The 20514-nt window shown below is 41.4% G+C and overlaps 1 protein-coding gene across 2 annotated transcripts in view; it reads right to left on the reverse strand.

Annotated features, from left to right (window-relative positions):
- ARHGAP22 (Rho GTPase activating protein 22) overlaps positions 1 to 20514 on the reverse strand; it is a 123885-nt gene that overhangs the window by 58851 nt on the left and 44520 nt on the right. The gene's annotated exons all lie outside the window — the stretch shown is intronic.

The raw sequence follows: 20514 nt of genomic DNA on the forward strand, positions 1-20514 counted from the left end.
ATTAGCACTGCTGTTCGAGTTATTTAAAGTGTGCTCGGGGGAAATGAGGACAATTTCCATGACAATATGTACAGTATCATATAAGGAGGAAGCATTTTTTTCAGGCAGAACTTCTGCATTACTCAGCTGCTACAGACACATATGTTGAAAAGAAAAAAAAAAAACCCAACAGGTTTGGATAGCGTAAAAAACCTGATTCTATTAACCAGTCCTTGTCCTGAGTAGAAAATGTAGCACTACAAATCTCCTGTCATGTCTCTGGGTTATCTCTTCATTTCCTCCTCAGGCACTTCTGGCTATCTCCTTATTTCCACTTAGGCACAAGAAAATTTGCTCCACAATATTTTGATTCCAGACACTCATACCACTACCCCATGCCTCAGTTTCCCTGCTTTTCAAATGGGGCAACAGTGTGGCAGTGCTTTTATTTAAACAAAAAAAGAATCTTTGAGACTCTTGGGCACTGGGTAATATGAGAAGAACCAGGGCTTAGCCCCATTGCTTTGTCCCATATGATTACTGCTATTTATTTCCCCTTAGTCCACCATGCTGCTCCTAAAAATCTTTTGCTCTTATTCAATCAAGATGACCTGATTTTGAAATTCAGTCTTATTTCTGTTGCTTCTGCTGCCTCTCTGGAGTGTTTAAGGCAGTTTGGTACTGACTTCCTATCTTTTTAATTCCATACAGTTGGGATTGACATTTATGGCAATGACATTTATCAGTGTTTGCCTCCTTCTAGTCACCTACCTCTAAATTCACTCAACCACAGCATATTGGTTGGACAGGAAACACCTCATTCCTTGGAATATAAAGGACAATGCCAGAAATTTGACTACCCAGTCTTGTGCATACTAATGTTTCTATGCTTCAAGTCCTTCTATGTGTAATGACCCAAAGATGGAATTTACCCTTTTAAAGGTTCATGGATTTATAGAAAATTCATAAATAGAAATAATCCATACTTCCAGTGGTGCTTTAGCTCTTGGCTTTTACTGATTCCAGTCTTTGGGGTACTGCCAAGTCATCAGTGCACTGAGATACAAGGAAGCAGCTACTTGTCAGCAAGGGAAAATGTTTTGTAATCCATAACCATTAACCCACTGACTGGATCTGAAGTCAGCTTTCCAGACTGGCAAAGGAACTGATCCAAAGGAAACCAGTATTAGTCTCGTAAGGTAAAAGAATATACAACACTATAATGAAGACTGTAAAAAAACAGGGCTACACTTCACAAGATACGGAGCTCCTAGCTGTGCCTTTTCTTGAACCATTTGTTGTCAGCACAGAAAAATATTAAGTTTTTTAGGAAAGACAAATTTTATGCTCAAGAAAAATCCATTCAGCAAGCCATCTGAAAAACTTCACCACAGTTTAGAATTCATAAATGCCACGATATTCAATAGGATGTCATTGTTCTTGCATCTGTAACATCACGCACACAAAAAAAAAACCCTGAACCAAACACCCCAACAACTGTCTGCTCTTTCATTAGATTTGAAATCAGCTGACAAGCTTTCAGGCATAAATAATTCTTTCACAGCACACCTCAAGCTAAGGTCATGTTAACTTGATATTATAAAATCCCATGTGGTTCTTCAGCATGTATGGAGCAGAGAGGAACAGTAGAAAGCAAAGAGATGAGAAAAGAGTCCCTATGAGTCAGTGACACAGGCAGCTGCCATCTGTGAACCACTGCAGGCTGTGGGTTGGACTTGGGGAATGTACAGCATCATAAAAGGAGGAAGCATTTTTTCAGGTAGAAATTCTGCATTACTCAGCTGCCACAGCAACACATCACCTTGGAATGGGGGCCCTTGGAGATGGCCCAGTCGACATCATATTTAATCTGGAAACACTGCCTGATCTTGTGTCATCAAAAACCCCCCTCAGATATTCCCCCAGATTCAATATAATTTATGGCTTCACAAATCTTTCCATGGATATCTGGAAATATCTGGGGGTGGGGACCATTTCCAGCACATTCCTTCTAGCAGACCCTCAACAAAAATTTGCTGTAGAATCTAGTTATTTTGAAGGAGAAGTTAAACAGCCAAGATAAACTCTGAGTGAATTCCTAAACCTCATGACACTTCCTCGTGCTATCACTGTGTGGTACATGGGAGAAGATGTCATGCCCAAACAGCCCACAAAACACCAGCTTCCTCTTTGCCAGCAAACATGTCCCACATGCAGTGACACACCACACTGGAGTTCCTGATGAACTAAGTCTGCCTTTTTGCACTCAGCAAATTTAAAAAAAAACCAAAACTCAACCAGTAAAAACCACAGCACAACCACAAGGGAACTCCCTTCTCTGCCAGTTTAACACAAGGTCAAACACAGACTAATGCAGTAATCCCTCCCAGCTGCCTGAGATCCTGGCCCCTTAATGACCTTGCACAAACCCCTGGTGCTTTTAACTCCAGTACCTGCATTCTGCCTCATTTCCAGCCCTCTCTGCCCTTGGAGCTAAAAACGGAGGTTGCCCTCCTGTTAGACTTGCAATTTCCAGGGAGAACTTTGAACTTTTGTAAACAAACATTTGTATCTCTCACCCAGGGCCATGAAACACAGGATCTCTCTCTACCCCTCCCCACCTCCTACCACCACAGCCTACTCTGAGAAACCCTAAGAATTTGTATCTTCATGACGAGACAACTGTTTATTCTTTATCCTCTGGCACTCTTGCTCAGGGATAGCTTTCCTTAATCAGCTCTCCAAACAGATTGAAATCAGGTAAAAATTTCCATCCTGACAAAAATCTGTAGACACCAAGAATAGAATGAATTGGAACCAAACCATCAAATGCTATCATTCACCCACTATTAAGACTGCTTCCTTTAGTAATGCTTTTAGAAAGGACTAGATACAACTGAGACTGCAAGAAATCAAAATTTTTCTGCTATGTATCATTGTACTAAAACCACATTACCATACAATTAGTGGGTTTCTCTCCTTTTATTCATCCTCCTTCCTCCAACTTCAGATCCCAGTTCAGAGAGACTGACTTGGGAGTGCACAGAGCACAACCTTTACTATTGGCAGCAGGCTAGGTAGTGTGGAGAAAAGCACCCATGGCTCTTCATTACTGCATTTTCTGAACACATTTCAGTATCAGGTTTCAAGACACTTTACTGAAAGACAACATCATCTTCTCCATCTTGCAGATGGGAACTGGAGAAAAGGACTGTGACTTCTGTATAACCACCACACAATTAAAAAAGGGAACAACAGGGAGATTTTTCTGATATGTAAGTGAGCAGCACATAGTTTTTTGGTTCCTCTTCTCTCTCCCAAGAAGAGAGAGGCCCAAGAAAATTTTACTATCTTGAACACTGAAATGACTGACAGCAAACATGAAAACTCCTCATTTCTATTAAAGGTCATTAGTTGTTTGCACATGTTGAAATTTTCCACTGAATTACAGCCTTGGGGGATTTTCTGCTGTTACTTCCCACCTGGGCCCAGTTAGCATGAAACCAGAGAGAAAGGCAGTGAGACACAACCCTGTGGTCACAGATCTCATCACAGACTCTGTGGCCAGGCTGTGTGGCTCTCCCAGTGCTCAGTGCCAGGGAGGGGTGGCAGGAGGCTGGAGCTGTCTCACCTGCCCGCTCTGGGATGGCAGCTGATGGAGAAGCAGGTGCTCCTGCCTGGCTCCAGCGCCGTGTCCAGGCTGGAAAGGGACCAAGGCTGTGCAGCCCAGCAGGGTAAATGAGCAGGCAGGTGGCTGTCAGAGGATGGCATCACAGTGTGCCAGACAAAAGCTGCTCTGCAAGCCCAGACAGAGGAGTGATACCAGATGACTGCAATAATACCTCAGCCTGCTTCCATACACCCAAACCCTATTTTATCAGATTAAAAGAGCATGCACTCAGGGTACCAATTTAAAAAAAAATTCTCCCCCTTACAAAGTGACCAGGAGAGATTTCTATCTGTTGCTGATTGGGCTGATAAAAGCAGGGGTTTTTTTGTTTTCCTTTCAGCAGTTTAGAACTAAGCCTGCCCTAGAACAAGTAGGGTCATTTTAGTCTGTGACCACATACATAAATTGTATCTGGAGAACAAAGGAATCTCAGGTCAATTAAAAAGATCCTGTGGCTATAATATTCTTCTGGGAAGATGCCATCTACATATGCTCATTACAGCCACATAAATCCCACCCCCTCATTTGCCTCAAGCAAAGTAATTGTCTTTAAAAGCAAGCAAAATAATTATTTTTCCAACATACTTGTCATCATTAATTATGGCCAGAATAGCCAAGTAGGAGCTCATGCCCAGGCTTTTAAATGCTTGTAGCTAGTTAGCATGGCTGCCTGTAACTTTTCAGCTTTTTCTGCAGTGTTAATATTAACATACTGTGGCTTCATTAAATCAAGGCACCCACTGATGAGCTAAGTATGATTTATCTGAGAACACTGAGACCCTTCATGCTTATCTGTCCCTTAGCAAGGATGGGGTTTAATTTATGCCAATGTATATTCGAGCACTGCTGGCTGTGTTCCTAATGTCACATTCAGGCAAACACGTTCCAATGAAGAATAGATTTTTTTAAAACACAACAACTGGAAATTGCAGGAATTAAATGCCAGAAATCCACTGAGTTGAAAGCATTTCATAGGCCACTTCTGCAAGGCTATGTGGCATTCATCTACAAACATGGAGTAGTAGCTTCTGAAAAACCAGAATGAAAACTTTGGCCTGGCTCCTGTACTTTTCCCCGAGCCAAGTCTCCCACTGAAGTTGATGGGACTTTCCCTGCATAAAGGCTACAGAGTTTGCCCTACTTTTCTCCTTTTTATTTTTTTCCTAGTTTAACAGGACAGGCAATGGTAGGGAAAGACATGCTGTGTGCTGTTTCCCTGCTACACGTTCTGGGTAGATGTGATGTGATGAAAACCCACCTGGTTCAGAAGATTACAGTGCAGTGCAAAGTCCACAGAGAGCTTCCAGAAGGCATTTCTATCTTAACTGATTTTTGAATGACATGTTTTTAAAGTAACAGTGACTTTTGTTGGTCAACCAGCCTGAATACATTCTGGCTTCTGAATCATTGCCACTCTAGGCATTCATAAATATCAGGTCAGCCCACCAAAATCAGGAGATGGGCTTTCGACCAATGGGAATTCTTCATTATTATCATCTTCTAGTTTCTGAGTCTTGGCTGATCCTATTTGGTATCTTTATTTTAAATCCATAAGCATTAAGAGATTGTTCTTTACTGATGAAAGCTGCAAGTTTTACATAATCATTGTATTTAGAATTAGGGTTTTCAAGGGAAAACACATTCACAATGAGACAGCATAGAACTTCAGGCCTTTGTACCCTCAACAGGAAATCCCAGAGCCTTGTCACATTTTTCTTAATTCATTTTGGAAATGAAGTAAATTAAATTATTCAGGTACTCAGAAGAGGATGAGGACAAAAGCATCTACAGCACTTACAAAGAAGAACAAGACAAAATGGTAAATCTGTAGAGCTTAGTTAAGATAATAAACTGATTGGTAACACATTTTTACTGCTTCAACTGGGCACAAAGCATGGCTTTTAGTGACAAGCAAGTAAACCACAACAGAATAAATCTCAAAACCTGTAAGTGCTGTGAGACTGGGGAAGGAGTCTTTGCTTACAGCCTCAGCACAGGCAGTAAATGCAATTTACTCGTCCTACAGGTAAGAGGTCTAGCACAGACACATGTACTGTCCACCCTGATCAGAATAATAGAAACTGAGACGCAGCAGAGCTGCTGGTCAGCAGCCCCAGACAAGCCCCCACATCTCTGCTGGATTCTCCAGCACAGCCCCTCAGAGCACCCCAGCTCTGCCCCACAAGTGCAGCTGGGACAAGGAAAGGCCCCGGGCGCCAGATTTGGGAAAAGGTTTTTTTTTTCTCTTCAGAGTAAGCTCCGATTTTCATCCTCATTACACAATTGCCACTCCACAGTCCCTCAAGCATAGATAATGTACCACAGCAATGCCAGTCACCATGCAAACCTCCCCAGGCTTTTACAGGGAAAGGGAAAGAGGAATAAAGTAGTAAAATGCAAATCAGTCACATACTGAATTTCAAAGCTGCCTTTAATTACAATTTCTTCCTGTTTCCCTGGATGTTTGGAGCATTGCTCTAAGCAAGCCAAATTGATAAACAGAGTCCTGATCATCTTATTAAACTCATTCAAGCATATAACATCTGCCTTGGCAAGTCACTGGCTTTGAACAGAATCTGAATTCTGTGTTACAGTCAGGCAGAAGAATAAAGGTACTATAGTTCAGTATTTCTATTTTCACATCCCTCCACTGGGCAGAGGCTGACACAGAACTTCTCTTTCATGCGCAAATGTGAGGAAACAGAGACAGTGCAGGTTCCTGTAAGAGTCCTGAACAAGAATGCATCTTCTTTAAGGGTTATACCACTGCTTTCCTGGGACTTGCACAGGCCAGAATTTCTTTTTTTTGGATGACACCTCCTCAGGGCAGCAACTTGACAGTGAGCTTTCTGTTTTCCTTTGCCTCTACCTTCTCTTGAGAACTAAGAATTACAACAGTTTTTATCCCAGCTAGAAAACAGGCTTATTCAACGCAGCAAAAGCTGCTGGTATTTCAAGGTACAGCAGGAGGAATAAATATAGCCATGACACTTGGCCAAATTCTCAGTCAGCAATAATGATGTCAGCATAGCCCGATTTATCCTTGGCTGACAGATCTTACCCCACTTGTTTCCAGCAGAACCACAGCTGGAGCTTTGGGCCTGAGCCCCAGGGCCAGATTTATACCAGGAGCTTTTCCAGTGGTGCCAGAGGGGTAGAAGGCTGAAGCATCATTCCAGAACACCATCAGCTTAGACTAATGGAGCTGCAGATCTGCTACCATAACACATCCTGTAGCCCTCGCTGACAACAGCGTCATGTAAAGACAGGTAATGGATATTGAACTGGCAGTGTCTGCTAAGGCAGATGTGGGCATCAGAGGGGACATCTATTTTCACCCTTGACCAGTAAAGAGGGTATAATGTACATTCAGCCTCAGACTGGTACACCTAGAGTAATTTGAGCACCTTGATTCACAGAAGCATCTTCACAACAGAACAGACAGAAGAAATGAAAGTGTATTTCAAGGAGATTATAACAGTTTTTTAATTCAGTGCAAATGGGTTGGGCCTAAATTAAAACCTCTCAAGATACTACATTTTGCAGAAAATATTTAAATGTCTTTACTAATAAATATATTTCTTATCTAAAAGATGATCTACAACAGAAGAAAAGCTCAGGCAAAAGCAATCGATGCAAAAATTAAGTAAAAACACTTGAAAGACAGTTTGCTGTCTTGGGATAACACAAAATTAACTTTGATGAAAAGTAATTTCAAACTCTCTGTCACCTGATTTTCCCCAGGAAGCCTTAACTGATATCTTTCCCTAGATTTCTTATTCTGAGATAATCACCTTCACAGGAGAAAAATGAAGCCAAGTAATAAAAAAAAAAAAATCTGAGAAAAAAATAGAACCCTATAACAAAGCTCAACCTCCCCCCCTCCCTCCAAAAAACAGCCAAACAACAAACACCACCCCCCAGACTAAACAACACTTTTACTTTTCTCCAGTGGTACCTAGATTAAGCCCTAAAAGCTTCTCTTTGTTCACAAAAGGCCCTGCAGGTGAGAGTGTCACAAGGGCTCAAACACCTCCTTTCCCAGTGGAGCAGCACAGACAGCACATAAGTTGCTCCATAAGGAGTAACAGCCTCCCCACCTTGCATCCTGCATATATAGATGCGAGGCTTGATGTACTGTGCAAACTCATCACCATTCTGCTTTAAATTGCACTCTCACCATTTAAAGGCAGGGGCTCCTCCCCTCCAAGTTTCTTTCCCCCACTGTGCAGCAGAAAAATATCCCAACACACTTGAAACCAGTGCAGTGATAGACACTCGAAGATCTGAGGAGCCAGGAACTGAGATGTTAACTCTAAAACCCACTAGTGGTGATGCAAATATCCTCATGTAACAGGTTAAGATGATTTACTGCTAATCACTTGCACACGAACACCCAGGTAACACACTTAGCCCTGCTCATCACCACCTGCACAATGACAATCTCAATTTTAGAGCTGTGGACAGCTGCTTCCTACAGCTGAACAAATTATGTTTTTCCATCATGATACTACTTCAAAAGACTGAGAATTATATATTTAGACAGAGAAATCATTATTGATTAGATTTGATAACATGGGATCAACGACTTACATCAAGTACATTATGCACCCACAGCATGGGGAGGGAGGGGGATGACAGGATGGAAGGATCAGAGCAGGGGCACTCAAAAGCCTCATATATTTAGGCTCAAAAGGGTTGGATCCTATGGGCTTACCTAACAATCTGAAAAATGAAGCAGCCTGGAACATCTTGATTCACAAGTTCTAGTCCCCAGTACCAACAGTAAATAAATGGTTCCTTTTGGGTTATACCATGTACACCTGGCTGCTAGCTGAAACAAATTTCAGAATGTCACACAAACATGAGACTTTAATCAAAACAAAGAAACTGATGATCTTCCCCAGGATACCAGCATCTTGGTATCTTGGTGGAGTAGGGAAACAACAGATTTCCTCATCTAATTTTTGTGCTTTGCTGTTTCTTCCCCATTCCTGCAATGTGTGTGTACAGTGTGGTTCCAGAGTATGGTAGTAGAAGATCTGCATTTTAAGTTCTAGCACTCATGCTTGTGATCCATGGGTAGCTATATTTAGGACTTCTGAATAAGCTGCTACAACCAGTGTGAGAACCCTTTCTGGGGTCATCTTGTCTCCTTAGGTCTTTCCTGGTGCACTCATTAGAGAGAGCAATACCTCAGCTAAGAATGCGTCAGGCTTTTCCTGTTTTGAAGCACGCTGCAGAGGATGTCTCACTGTGCAGCAATGAAAGCGTACAACAGACATGGTGGTGAGCACTGTCCATCTGCTGTCCATGGACAAGGAGCCTTTCTGAAGGCACTGCTCAGCTGCAGCCCACCTTTCCCAACACTACCACCAAAAGAACAGGCTGGGTCAGATCAGCTAGCCTAAGCAATCTCATCACAATATTGCACTGAGCAAGATAAATGGGGTTAAAACTACAATTGTCCAACTCTTGTTCAACTCTTAAAGGAAGAATTTTGCATTATTACCCAGCACTAGGCACTGTAAGACTCCTTCAGTCACCTGTATCACAGCTGTTTTGCACAGGATTACCTGTGTCTTGCAGGCTGGGCAGCTCACCCTGGGCAGAAAGGGTTGCATGGTCCAGGATGGATCTGCCCCTCCAGTCTGGTACTGGCAGCAGTTCAAGTCTTTCTACCCTTGTGGAAATTCTGCTAAGAGTCTGACTGGGTCACCTAGGAAGGGTCCTGGGTAAGGGAGCATATCTCTGCAACTGATTCTTCTGAGATAGAGGCTTCTCACCTGCCACTCCTGAATCAGCTTTCATGTCTTCCCTGCTGTGCTCTAAAGCACTACACCTCTTTCCTCAGCACTTTCCTCTCCAGATCTTTTCCCAGACTGATTTCCCAAGGTCAGTGGGTAACTCCCAGTCTGGAAACCCTGGAGAATGATCTGGCATTTAGCCCACTCCATCCAGGAGCTGACAGAACAGAGCTAAGACTGGTGGTTGGACCTTCAGGGCCTCACACAATACTTCTGACCATTAAGTTTCCTCATTTTTCTCCAATGGCCTTGCACACATGATAGTGCTGGGGGGATAGCAAACTCTATACCTGCCACTAACTCTACCTTAAAGGAACCAAGGGTTGACAGTCCCTTTGAACATAAGGCTCAAGCTTACATTATTATGAAGTACAAAATTTCCAGCTACCTATAAAGCTTTGTGTTATCATGACATATATTTTACATGCAGTCATAAAAAGAAAGAGAAATAATCCATGTAATTACTGTCCTGAGCCAGACCACTTGTCCAAGCAAGAATATTAGTACTACAAAGGTAACTAATCACTAATCAACAGGAACATAGTAAATGATGGGTTTCAGAAAGAGTTGGTTTGTAAAGGGCAAAGTATTCCAGACAAAATGGGCTAGCTTGCTGCAAGGAGGCTGTGAAACAAGCAAAGTGCAGCAGGGGCAATGTGCTTGGATTTTGTTTTAGTATCCATGGCTCCAGAATTCCTTAGTACTAAAACTCTAGTTGTCTGGAATATGAACACTATCAGAGGTACTTAAAACTCAGGTTTCTCAGAAAAGCATTATTATAGCACTCAGTGTATTCAGCTTGGAAAGAAATATGCAATAGGCAGCAGCAGAGCAGGAAGCTGACAGAGAGGAGGCCATTTCTGCTCCTAACAGGAACATGGCTTGGATTCCTTTGCCACAGTTCCCCATATGCAAAAATGGGGAAGAGGAGTACTTATTTCTATCTTGTGTAACTGGCCGAGGCTCCACTACAATTAATGCTGGCTCTAAGCTGCAAAATCACTTAATAAGGCATGACTGAGCTAGATAGGCACAGACACAATCACATTTCTGTCAAGTTAGGGAAAGCACACAATGGTTTACATCAGCTTTATGCCAGCTGCAGGAGAAAAGATACCTAATCCAACAAAACTGGAGTGATAGAAGCAGACCATATCTAGATAAGTGGACCATATCTATATAAGCAGACCATATCTGACTAAAAATAAAGCTTGCTAGTTTACAGCCTGGGAAGGATGTATTTTCTTAAAAAAAATAAAATTGAAACATGAAAAAGAATTTATATCAGAACAATACTTTGGATCACATGCTTGCATCTTTGGTACTAACAGCTCCAAAACCATGTTCAGTTTTTGAACAGCCTCAGACTGTCAACTCTACAGTACATGCCAAATTTCTCATCAAATGCACACAGTATGAGGCTCTAGTCTCATCTCTTCTTCAAGTTTTGTATTTAGATTTTTGTTTGCATCTCCATTTAGAGGCTTCCAACCTTTCTCTCTCCCTAGGGAGCACATCTTTTAAGGTTTTATTTAGTGTTCAGATACTATCTTCATAAAGATCTGTAAACAGAAATACGTGAGAGTGTGTGAAGTTAGTACAAGCACTGCAAACTGTAGTGGCAGAAGTAGAACAAAGGATCCTAGATAGGTTACAAGCACAAAAATAACCATGTGAGATGAAAAATAATATATTAGATGGAAATAAATGTTATGGAAAAATGAATCCTGGCAACAATCACAGTAGACAGGGAATGGTTAATTATGAAGGAATTTGTATGTGATAAAAGCAGTAAAGAAAGCATTGTTTTGTCTGCAAAAATAAGAGATCTCACATCATCTATCCTCTTCCAATGTATTACATGGCTCTGTGAACTTCAGATGATGCTGCACAGTTACCTGCTGTATGCCCAGCTGAACACCTTCTCAGCCTCTCAGACAGGATTCTTTCCTTGCTACTCCTGTCTGAGTTAAGTGATTTTGCTAAAATTGGAACAAGCCTAATATCTGTGAAAATCAAACTTCTGTGAAAGTTTTATTTTTCAGCAAAATTATTAGGTGACCTAGCCATGAAAAGGCAAGGTTAAAATGTTACTGGCTGCTCTGTCACTATACAGCCTACATACAAGTTAACAGTTTTTAAGGGCTATCACAACTACTTCTGTGATTCAGAACTAGTTCCCCCCCTTCTCCCTGCACAGATGCCCTGCAGGATTTTCTTATAAACTAATATTGAATGTGCTGGGTTGCTATTCAACAAGCCAGGCAGTTTTGTAGTCGTCACCAGCAGACATAAACCTTATTGTCTTGCACTGACACTCATTCCTAAATACTGTCTCATGTTTCCCTAGGATTTTCTGTAAAGTTATACATTTATACTTCAAGATCATATCTTCTGAAATGGGATCAGAAAACTGAACTTCAGCATTAGTGTCTACAATACTATCCAGAAATGATGCAAACCTCAAACCATGGAGAATATACACAAGGAGCAATTCAGCTGACCCTCATCCTGAACAGGCAACCATTTCTCATCTCTCCTACACCACTCCAGGGCTTCAAGACAAGACAGTGAGTAGAAAAAAAGGCGATGCAGAACTTATTTAAAGGGATGTGAAAACATCACAGGGTCATGCCACTAAGTCAGAAAAAATAAATTCTAAAATGATCTGAAAGCCAACAACCTGCAGCACCAAAGGCCAGAGTGGCAGGGAGCTGCTTTGATGTGAAGGGCTGGCTGCCCCCTTCACAACCCTGCCAGGACCCTCAGTTCCTGCAAGATCTTCCCCACCAAAGGGAGCTGGGGTGCCACTTTGGGCTTAAAGGGGAAAAAACCAGGACAGAACAGTAATGATACAACATGGAATCCATCTTTCCCCCCAACCCCTCGCTCTCTCCTGCCTGCAGGGAACACTTGCAAGAAGCCACAGCAACAGTTCCTTGTCTCTCTCTCCCGTCCAGCTGGATTGGTGTCGATAGCAGTGAGGCACACAGACTTACTAATCAAACTATTTACAACTGTTCATCACAACATATACATACCACTTGCCTGTTTATGACAAAAATTAATCTCAAAGGCTCAAATTCTACAATATTAACTAATCAACATGGTGCAACAAACAAAACTGGTTTTTCTAGTAATAGCAAGATTGTCTGTTGAGTAACAGTTAAAGAGACTGACTCACCACCTCATTGCTGGTTTAAGACTAAATCTACTCTGATCTCTACACCATTTCCCTTATCTAAATCTACTCTGATCTCATTTTTTAGCAGTTTTACTCCATCTATACACCTCACTGCTAGGGAATGGATTCTGCTCTCTCAATAGTCTTGTACAGTAAACATGAAGTAAATAAAAGAATTGAATACTGATGTCAATAGCTTCATTGAATGAGGGTTTAACTTCTCCATCCATCATAACTTTTAATGATAGTGTTTACTCCCAACCCTATGTGGCTGCTATTATGTCTAATTTCAGTCAAGTACCCTTAAAAGTCAATTATTTTCATCCTTCTCACTTACATGTCTAAACAAGAATAAAGATGCGTATTTTTAACTTTATATAGAAATGTATTTTGGTTTTAAGAGCTGCATTGAATGCTGCACTAGACTAAGCCATGAAGGAATGGTCCTTCTAAGGATAATAACTAATATCTTTATGGGTAAGTGGTAACTATATGCTACCTCCTCCTGGTGGATGATGGCCCCCAAGCAACCTTTCACAGAAACTATTGGGGTAGTTAACATTTCTGCCTGAACTACACTGAAACTGAATTTGTTGTCAAGTTACAAAGAACAAGGAGTCTCTGGATCTTAGAAACTATTTACAATATAGGTGGGTGAATGGTAGTATTTGTTGACAAGTAAGTACATTCTTTTATCCTAATGTCTTTTTAGTGCTCAGATACTTTTCAGATGGGCTAACAAACCACTCTTGTTTCTGTGAAAAATCGCTCATACAAAGACATGCGAAAAATAACATCTTAAAGTCTTGTCTCCCCCAGTTTTTCTAACACAAAGAAATCTGTGAATATGCAGCAATCTACAATATTATCTCTTAAGAGATAATTGCATGGTGAAAACCCCAGCAATGAGATTTCATATATCTTGGATACCTCCTTTTCCCAAATCCCACACCCAAAGGAATAGCTGCACTGAAAGAACACCACTTAGATGGGCTGAGAATTCCAAACTGGTACCCAAGGAAGAACAGCTTGAGCCATCACAAACCATAATTGTTGCAAGCTAAAAGCTCCCCGAAGATGTGGTGGGAGGGTCAGTATTATAACCCAGCAGGTGAGCATCTTTCAGAGACTGCAACCTGACTTCTCTATTCAACCCAGCTTCCTCACTCTCATCTCAGCTGTATGAGCTTCCTAAAGAATTAAAAGTGGAGTGGAAATAGCTGAAAGAACGAGAATGAAAAATTAACTAAGTGATCTCAATTAATAACAGCTATGGGGAATCGATGAGACAGACTGGGAGTGTGATACTCCCAGGAGAGAGGAAAGGACAGGCCAGACTTCAGCATGCCAACATGCTCTGAGAAAGAAGTTTGGAACTAAGTACACTTTAAAAATAAATCCCAATCATTTCTGAGTGTCTCTCATGGCTGCAGTTTTAATGCTAACACAGTGTTTCTGGCTTTCAGCCAAATATTTGAAAGTCAGTGTGATCATTTTTTCCCCTCTTCCCTAGCCATCCATAATTTTAAAGCATTCCCACAGCTGTGAAAGAAATGATAGCTGGGAGGGAGCAGTGCTTGGGTACCCAGAGGCTGCTCTCTCACATTTTTTCACAGCTGGAATTCTTCATGGTCTTTGGCACAAACCCTTGCAGTGCCTTGGCTGCTAGGCTGCCCTTTGTATGGGTGCAGCTATCTGAACAGCTTCAGAATTATTTTTAATTGGGGAAATACTGGATTTTCCCATAAGCTCACATAAAAATAGGCAGCTGTTACCACATGAGAAGAAAAAAAGTAGCAAGACTATCTGGAGTAGACATTAATAATTCCAACAGATTCATAATACAGACAGAGGCACAGGCTGCATCTTAAGCATCTCAAAGATGTGACACCATTTCCCTTATTCGCATGTCCCTTTCCTTGCAAAACTAACTCCATCCTGAAGCCCAGTGTGCAGCACTAGAGTTGCTAAGCATGAGTGAGCTCCTGGAGAGAGGGCAGCAGGCAGGAGTCACAGGAGCCAGGAGTCAGCCTCCTGTCTGCCCATTCTTCAGCATGGGAGCCACCTCGGTCTCACAGTTTGCTGCCATTACTGTCTGTCACTATTCAAGCATAAACAGGAAGAACACAGGACATGGAAGCAGGGTCAGGCCACTTGGGGTGGATGTGAAGAGGTTGTCAGAATAAGCAGAAATTAAACAGGAAAGGCCAAGACCCAGCTGGAATTCAATCTGTCCAAGGATGTTACAGACAACAAGAAAGGCTCTTCCAAGTGCATCAACAACAAAAGGAAAATAAAGGATAATGTTACTAAATTGTAGAGCAGAGAGTGCAGAGAAAGCAAAGTTACTGAACACCTCTTCACTGACAACACCAACCCTCAGGCATTTCTGACCCAAGAGAGAGTAAAGGAATGTTGGGAGGAAAACTTTCCCTTGGGTAGGGAGGGTTGGGTTAGAGAACACCCAAACAGATTTGACATCTACAAGTCCGTGGGCCCTGATGTGATGCAGCCATGAGTACTCAGAGAGTACTCAGAGAGTACTGGGGGACACCAAGGCAAGATTGTTCATGATCATCTTTCAAAGGCTGTGGCAATCAGGAAAGATGCCTGAGGGCTGGAAGAAAGCAAATGTTATCCTGGTCTTCAACAAAGGCAAGGAGGATTTGGGGAGGTACCTGCCAACCTGTCTCAGCTCATTCCCTGGGAAGGAGATAGAGTAGCGCCTTTGGGAGGCCATCTCCTTCCACAGGATGACAAGCCGGGGATCAGGAGCAGTCAGCATGGATTCACTAAAGGCACACCATGCTTGAACAGCCTGATTGCCTTCTGTGATGAAACAACTACCTGGCTGGATGAGGGAAGAGCAGCGGATATTTACCTCGACTTCAGTGTGGCATTCATCCCTGCCTCTCCCAACATCCTCACTGGCAAAATCAGGAAATGTGGACTGGATGAGTGGTCAGTGAGGTGGATTGGGAACAAGCTGAACAGCAGATCCCAGAGGATTGTAATCAGGGTCTAGTTGGAACTTTGCCATTTGTGGTGTCCCACAAGGTTCAATAACTCATGGGGCAAATCAACTCCTCTAGAGGCTCTTAAGCATTAAGAGGCACCCCATCATGTCATTACAGAAATTACATGACAGGTAAGAGTCACACAGCAGAGACATCTTGAGACATCTTGTAATGGGATGTGCACATGCAGAGTCAAATGCATTTTCTAAATGCAGAGCCCTGGCATTTTTTAACACATGACAAGATGTGTTCTTATTGCATGCACAGGAGCTGTCAGAATTTCGTTCACCTGAAAAATTTACTCTTTTCATGTGCTAGGAAAAATCTGGGGAGCCTCTGGGTAGGAACACAGTGGGGACAGGACTAGAAGAATAAAACCCTGCAGTCCTCAAACCACTTTCTGCCCACAGCTGAAGAGCCACCAACAAACAGGATGGGAATGGGAATGTTCTGGCCTGTGTTGGTGTATTCTTGGCATCCTTGGATTAATGTTTTTGAAACCTCAGGCTGCCCTGAATTTTGAAAAGCTATAAATGCAGGATGAAATGTCCTAAATTAATATGCCTGCCTAAACTGTAAAGATTTTACTTAGGCTAAAGAGAGTTGATTTTTTTCCCTCTCAGTTTTCAGGAAATAGAAGTCAATGTGCTCATTTATATACTAGTGCTACTATGCAATTTGGCCCTTCTCTTAATACCTGAAACTTTGCCTGTCTTAACTCAGTTTGTGAACTTGATGCCTGAGATGCACTGAAATGTGGCTGATAACACCAGCACTGAATTAGCTGTGACAAGTGCCACAGCTAAAATTCAGGTGACACCAGAAATCCTTTGTGTCACTGCACTAAAACATGGAAAGAGAGCGACAGGAGTGCCTAAAGATGCTCACCAGGTCTGGCCTGCGAAGTGCTGGGTGCTGTCTAAGCATGCAGCTGGCAGTCTCTGCTGTCTGCAAGGAGTAACAACTGCTTGAGACAAACAGGGACTAAAAATAGTCTAAGGAGAGAGCAGCAGCTAATGAGCATGTGCCTGGCTTTTTCAGACCACAACAAGAGCTGGTCCATGCCCTGCAGAGTTTATCATCACAGCTAGAGAGCAGACAGGCAGGGAATTGCAGGCAGACAAAGGCAGCAGTGTGTGTTCACAACAGGCATCACCAGAGCAGGGGAAGGAACCCTTACTGCTCCCTTCTGTTGTGCCTGATCCACTGTCCACAACAGGAACCTGCACACTCAGATACACACCTTGACAGCACATCTGCTTTCTGCCTTATATTCCACTCACCTGAGCTGAGCCCTGTGTGTGCAATTAACTTTTACAGACACCTTTCACGGGCTCTGCAAGTTAATCACAATACTATGGGATTCGAAAATATCTCAAAGCTATTATCAAAGAAAAAAAGGAGAAAGAAAAAAAGGAGAAAGAAAAAAAATTACATGAGACAAAATAACTGAATGAGATGTCTATTATTACAGCACATCTGCAGCAAGGAGAAGAAAGCAAGACCAAAGGCAGATTTATGTTATTTCTTGACTTAGAAGTACTGATTCTTGGAGTGTTAGTATTCAATCACTTTTGTGCTGGATTTTATAAAATAAAATAAAAGATAAACCTAGAAAATGTTATCACCAAAGACCAAATGAAGAACAGAAGATTAAGAGGTTAAACCTGACCCTAATGGAAAATGAGCTTACCAGGCAAAATTCCATTAGGAAACACTTTGAGATTGTCAATACTCACTTTTATACAGTTTTAACTAAATTGACACAAACCCCAACACAGTTAAAATAGATGTAGCCCTTCAGCATAACTAAAGTCAGAGTGCATTAAAAGTGTATCAGCATGACTTGGTTGGATAAAGAATTAACTAAAAATCAATTTCCATTTAGTTAAGTGGGCTCAGTAATAGAGTGCCAATGAGACGCAAGCAATGATGAATTCTAACAACTGCTGCTATTTCTTCTCTAGATTCCAAGTCCCAGCTCCAGTACTATGACTGACATGCTGCATAAATTAGTCTGCAAGTTTAATTCATAAAACCTTAGTGATATACATCTCAAGCTACGATATAATCACAATTAATGCAAGAACCTCTAGGCAACACTGATTAGGCAAGGCTTTGCTCGATTTTGACCTTCTCTAGCACCTCCATTTTCTAGTGAGTCTGGGCATAATGATGGAGGAATTCAGCTCCAAAAACCTCCCTACCCCTTTGTGGGGTCTAAAATGAAGACGTGAACAGAACTGCCACAGTGCAGTTTCCTCCCTCTGACATTTCTCATGCTCTCCCTCTTGTGGCAAAGACAGTAATCTTTCTTCTTTCAAAAAAGCAAAACATTCAATTCATTCAATAAATAATTTTATGCATGAGCCAGAACACATTGCTGAGCCAAGAGAGACAAAAAAACAAAGGCTGTTATGAAACAAAGCAGAGGCTCTCTCCTACCTTGTTTTTTCATTTCTAATAGTGGCACTTGCATTAGACAAAGTGCTATACCAGAAATCTGAGATCCTATCACACCACCTCCTTTCTTTATAGCTGAGGTTTTTTTAAACCACCTGCTTTGATTCTCATATTTGGCTCATAGTGACTGCGCTGTAAACTGTGCTCCATATCATGTAAAACTCATTCTCTTAGAAGCTTTCATCCCTTTAGCAGGGATGAGATTTGCTTTTATGCAAAAACCGCAGCAGATGAGTAAAGATGTTAGGAAGGGAGGGAAACAGAGGGACCAAAGGCCATTCTCTGCATGCAGATGCAGAGTGCAAACATCACTCCTGCTCATTCTGTTGCCAAGCAATTCAAAACGAGGATCGAAGAGGCAAATCCAGCTTCGGTATCCATGAAGTCTCAGAGAATGGGATATTAATAACCATGGCATGCCAACATCTGCAATAATGGTCTTTCATGACACACATTTCCAAAGAAAAATTATTATGTCCTCTCAAAGGCTGCATTATACCCACCCTGTTTCCAACGCTATTTTGTATTAACTACATCCAATGTCAACTCCCCTCAATTAGACACATTTATTATTCAAGCTAATCCAACATGCCCTTGAGAACTGGGATGAGGAAACAAGAGTATCACTGCAGGGACAGACATATCTTCAAACAACTGCAGCTTTAAACAGTCTACAGATGTTGGAGTCAGGCCAAAGGACTGAAAATGAAATTTACCCCCCCAGATCCCAGATGCAGAGCAATCTTAGTGTATCACATTTTTAGACTCGAGAACAAGCCAATGACATATTACTTCAAATTACAACCATTTTATTCTACTGTCCACAGTTTACAGGCTCCCTGCTATGTGTGAACTTTTTCTCCTAACAAGTTATATTTTAAGACCCAATTTCCTTAAAATGTTTTTCAAATGAGGATCAAACTGACAGCAAGAAAGCTGACATAAGTAACCCAGTAAGAACCATCAGCTGAGTACAAAATTTTGATTTAGCCATAAAGGTTTGCTGTAAGAATTAAATACAGCAGACAAAAAATAAAATATCACAGGCATAAGTACTTCATGCTTTCCTTCCTTTATTAAATGTTTAGGCACTAAATATTAAAACTGCTACTCTAGAAGTCTCCCCATGAGATTGGAATGTCATTACAGTAGCAGACCCCATAATCTAACATAGCATGTAAGAAAGCTTCAGTACAAGTGAACAGCAGGAGAATCTTATGCAAATTGAATACTTTGATGATACTCTAAGGTCAGAAATGCCCAGGCAGTAATGACACACATTGAGAAAGATCTTGATACTACTTAAATGTAAGAACTGTCCCTAGGGATGTGGGAACCAAGCCCACCATAATGCTAGGAAGAGCTGTACTGCTGCAGCTGCTGATTTCCTAATATAGTGAGCAAGCAACACAGAAATATTTGCATGTGTCTTGTCTAACATACATACATAAACATGTGTCTTGTCTAACATACATACATACATAAACTTAGAGGCCATCAGTCTGTCAGAAATAATAATTGAGGCCTAGGAAGATTTTAATCTGGTGCAGGAGGGAACCTCAGTGGAAACAGGAATTTAACACCGCAGGGACTATAATCAGCTCTTCTTCCGTTAGATAAAGACCTGCTAATTTGCTACTCTCAATTTACTAAATCTAGCCTCCAGCATTTTCTTATTATTATTCTTTGATTAGTTTAAGCACCTTGATCTAGAGCTTCTAGCCAGTTTGGATCCAGAGGTGAAAAGTTCATTCCTATATACAACATAGTTCTCCTTTCCCATGTGTCTTTTCTTCAGCACCTCTTTTTGGTCTAACTTGGGCTGGAAGCCTTAACTCCTGAGCAGAATTTATGAAGTATTTTAGAGTCTGAAGAATCATTCCTCTATTTTTGTCCAGAATTTAAAAATTTCCATTATTTCATACAGTCATTTTGTATTTTCTTTATAAACTGCATGTTTCCTTGGCATCTGTGCTGAGAATAATAGGGCTATGAATAATATCTAGGTTCCTCAAGTAACGCTACAAAAGTCCTTCTGATGAAGATTCACTGGATTTGAAGGAAACTTGCAAAATCACTCTTCACAAATGATGCAAAGTCTGATCTCCCCACAAGCCCACAGCAGGAGAATGCATAACCATTGACAAGCATTGCTAAGAAAGTTTGCCTGCTATAACAGCTCCAAATAGAACCTCAACTTGTACTTCAAAAGTTAATAGTTTCAATAAATTCCTATCAACCCAATTTGATAACACTGTGATACACTTCAACTGCTTGAACTTTTTCTAGGCAATAACAAAAACTAGGGTTTCAGCATCTAAGTTTCATCTCCTCACCATGGATGCTAAAATAAAGGAAAGAGAAAAATCACTGTCAAAATCAGTAGCCTCATCC

This window comes from Zonotrichia albicollis, chromosome 7, assembly GCF_047830755.1.
Source record: "Zonotrichia albicollis isolate bZonAlb1 chromosome 7, bZonAlb1.hap1, whole genome shotgun sequence".
Lineage (NCBI taxonomy): Eukaryota > Metazoa > Chordata > Aves > Passeriformes > Passerellidae > Zonotrichia > Zonotrichia albicollis.